The sequence below is a fragment of the Engraulis encrasicolus genome, chromosome 23, assembly GCF_034702125.1.
Source record: "Engraulis encrasicolus isolate BLACKSEA-1 chromosome 23, IST_EnEncr_1.0, whole genome shotgun sequence".
NCBI classification, from domain to species: domain Eukaryota; kingdom Metazoa; phylum Chordata; class Actinopteri; order Clupeiformes; family Engraulidae; genus Engraulis; species Engraulis encrasicolus.
This window is the reverse complement of record NC_085879.1, coordinates 11,147,364-11,151,378: the sequence shown is the minus strand read 5'-3', so window position 1 is coordinate 11,151,378 and position 4,015 is coordinate 11,147,364. Positions and strand designations below refer to the sequence as shown.

Genomic DNA, 4,015 nt, shown 5'->3' with positions numbered 1-4,015 from the left:
TAGGGCGTCAGACTTGTAGCCCAAATGTTGCCGGATCAACTACTAATTAACCAGTGCTCTCCACCATCCTCCTCTATGACTGAGGTACCCTAAGCATGGTACCGTCCCGCCGCACTGCTCCCTTGGGGCGCCATTGGGGGCTACCCCCATGCACCGGTGAGGCATAAATGCAATTTCGTTGTGTGTAGTGTGCAGTGTTCATTTGTGTGCTGTGGAGTGCTGTGTCAAAACTCAAAGCTCTATTTTCACGTCCACTAGTTTTCCCACAAAAGTGCGATATCACATTTGGTGCCAAAGCGCTACAGATGCAATTAAGTTGGAGCCCTGAGGATGGATGCTATATCCTGTGTAACTTGTTTTATTATAGGACAGCTATGGGTAAGCAGTTAGGGCATCTGATTTGTAAAAGGTTGTCGGTTGTACTCCTGACCCCACAGGTTGGTGGGAGAGTAATCAATAAGTTCTCTCCTCCGTCCTCCTCCATGAGTAAGGTGCCCTGAGCATGGGTACCATCCCGCTGCGTTGCTCCTTTGGGGCGCCGTTTGGAGCTGCCCCCTTGTATGTTTGAGGCATGAATGCAATATTGTTGTGTGTTTGCTGAAGAGTGGTGTGTTACAATGACAATGGGAGTCTCCCAGGTGGGATTTCCTTCACTTCACTTCATTTATGCTTCATTCGTCAGCAGGGCTTTGAACCGTTATTTTTTTCCAAACGTTCCGTTCCGAACAGAAACGGAATTATAATGTTTCCGGTTATGAGTTCCACCAATAAATTGACGCTCCCGAACCGGTTAGAACAAAAAAAATATTGTTCCCCGAACGGTTAATTTCGTTCCTGTCAGCTGATTACTCCCCGTAGGCCTAACTGACGTTAATTAACCAAGAAAGACGGAAGTGCAAATGAGTCAGCCTTCCAAACCGCCATTCCAAACCGTTTATTCAAGCAGATGAAAATAATATCCTTCAGAATTTTGTCATTCAGGGACGACCTAAGCGGAGAAGTGGAGAATAAACCTCAATGATGAAAATGCCGCTCCACGCTGACTTGGGTCACGGGGGGCGCTATGATGGACATTGTAAGTTTGTGCATAGGCCTATTTGAAGCGGCCATGGATGCCCAATAACTTAGGACATTCTCGGTGCGCTTTACACACGCTTCTCTGCAATGTCTTACAATGATGCAATGGAAACTCTGCCCTTTTGTATGACAGTGGTTTCTCTTATTTAAGATGTGAAGTGGAGCCTTTGTGGTAACACTTTACTTTACGGATCGCTAATAAGGTGTTAATTTCATACTAATTTCTCAGTAATTTCAGTCTAATTTTATGGTAATAACTGCTTGTTATTAGTAATAACAGCAAAATAACCATATGGTTTCCAGTGCAATTACACTATAATTTCTCATTAATAACAGCAAAAATAACCATAGGCCTACAGTTTCCAGTGCAATTATGCTGTAGTTTCTAGTTAATAGTAGGCTAATGGAAACAGCTACTGTGTCATCATAGTAGTTAGGTGGTAGGTATGCCAGTAACTAAATGGTATCAGCCGAAGTAGTTTCATACTAATTAGGCTACATCAGGGCCGTAATGTGCAATATTTCCTCTTCCTATGTTATTGCATAGAAACGACCACCCAAGCATCCTTGTATTATTTCTGCTTAATTACCTTGTAAACAATTGAGTAGTTATATGGAAATAAGATAGAATCAGGGCCGTAAAATGCATTATCACCTATTCCACTCAATTTTATGGAAATTACATATTTTCATGGTCTTAAAATGTCTTATTTCTTATTTCCACTCAATTACTTAGGCCTAGTTATTATCATTTTTAATACAATATAGACTAGCCTACTATGAAGTGATTCAAGTACACAGACAAACACATTGTGTGCAAAACTTTATTTATTTTTCCAATCAGTTATGAGATTCATGTTCACTGATGTGAGGTTGTCAATCTGCCACCATCCAGAGGAAGTCCTGTGAACACAAACAAACAAACAGAGAAGTCAACTGCAAGACCGGTTTCACCACGTTTATTTTTTTATGTTATCAATTCACCATCGCTAAATTTGCTTCTGAAATGCAGTACCATGTTAAATGCACGTTGTAAATCTTCCTCAGGCTGACATCGTTGCTGATTTACAAAGGCAAACTCTAGCTAGCACCTAGCTTCAGTCATTGAAAACATGGTGGGCAGAGCTAGCTAGAACTAGTGGTTTCCATGTACCTCTGTAGGCTATGCCATTTCAGCACAAACACGGCTGATAAGACGTGTTTGCAATGTATACAGTTAAAATCCTTCAATGCTCAGAGACAAAATGAAAGCAGGTTAAAGCTAGAACTACATTAAAAGTTCGTTGTCAGGAAGCTTACCTTGCCTGGCTCTGCTGCACTGAAGTTGAACTAGCTCGCGGTGGCGGCGGCGAGTCCTGTTGTTGCTAGGCAACGAAAGTTTGGTTACTGCAGAACAGGAGCGTCCCAATCAGTATACTTCTGTACTTCAAGCACACTCGTTCTAGTTGTACGCTGCCCGCTCTGCTTTCAGTATGGCTCAGACAGAAATATTCTAGTAAGGGGAGATAGGACAGGTACATAGAAATCAACGGTGAAGATTCGTAACGCAAATATGGCGTCTACCCGCACATCTCCCGCCTTTCTGGTAACAAGAGCCAATGTGCCTGCTGAGCTGCGTTGACAGTGATCCAATCATCTGGCTGCATCGGCGCACGCGAAATTATGCACATGCTCAGTTGTGAAAAGCCGTTGCTCTCGTGCCGTTATGGAACTACTGCGCCTGCGCTCTGTCAAAAAAACCGTGAGAAAAGTGGCTCAAAAAGCTTTATTTTGACTCCTATGACACAACCAAGTAGTCTAGGTTGATCAGTTTTTCACGGTCGTTTCAACCATATGGTTTTCACAACCGCTGGGTTCCCCTCCGTCCTATACTCAGTTTCCCCATTCATTTTTCCCATTGACTCTCAGATCTGGTCTACTTAATCGCGAAATAGCACCCCGGAGGCGTCACCAAGATGGCCGCCATATGTCCCCTCTCATTCTAAAATCTCTCTGGCTCAGAGACGCTGACGTTGTTTAATTGAGTACCCTGACACACAAGGGTGGAGTTTGAGACGCACCACACAGTGCTTTCGCACGCAGGCAGCAACCAGGGTAACTTTCAAGGTGAGCTAAAATGGTCTTGATGTTGATTTCATCCACCTTCAATCGTCGAATTACTTTAGCCTTATGCAAACATGTTTTATGAGTTAGTGTTAGGTTTATGTTTGTTCTGGAAATGAAACGGCATACAGAAGTACCTTTACAATGGAAACCACTAGCTAGCTCTGCCCACCATGTTTTCAATGACTGAAGCTAGGTGCTAGCTAGAGTTTGCCTGTGTAAATCAGCTATGTTGTCAGCCTGAGGAAGATTTACAACGTGCATTTAACATGGTACTGCATTTCAGAAGCAAATTTAGCGATGGTGAATTGATAACATAAAAAATAAACGTGGTGAAACCGGTCTTGCAGTTGACTTCTCTGTTTGTTTGTGTTCACAGGACTTCCTCTGGATGGTGGCAGATTGACAACTTCACATCAGTGAACATGAATCTCATAACTGATTGGAAAAATAAATAAAGTTTTGCACACAATGTGTTTGTCTGTGTACTTGAATCACTTCATAGTAGGCTAGTCTATATTGTATTAAAAATGATAATAACTAAGTAATTGAGTGGAAATAAGAAATAAGACATTTTAAGACCATGAAAATATGTAATTTCCATAAAATTGAGTGGAATAGGTGATAATGCATTTACGGCCCTGATTCTATCTTATTTCCATATAACTACTCAATTGTTTACAAGGTAATTAAGCAGAAATAATACAAGGATGCTTGGGTGGTCGTTTCTATGCAATAACATAGGAAGAGGAAATATTGCACATTACGGCCCTGATGTAGCCTAATTAGTATGAAACTACTTCGGCTGATACCATTTAGTTACTGGCATACCTAC

The 4,015-nt window shown here is 41.9% G+C and overlaps 1 long non-coding RNA gene across 1 annotated transcript; it reads left to right on the top strand.

The window, feature by feature from the left end:
* Positions 1–3,077: 3,077 nt before the first annotated feature.
* On the top strand, positions 3,078–3,652 carry LOC134440122 (uncharacterized). The gene is made up of 2 exons (XR_010032911.1): positions 3,078–3,183; positions 3,560–3,652. It is a non-coding gene; the product is annotated as an uncharacterized LOC134440122 (long non-coding RNA).
* The last annotated feature ends 363 nt before the right edge of the window (positions 3,653–4,015 follow it).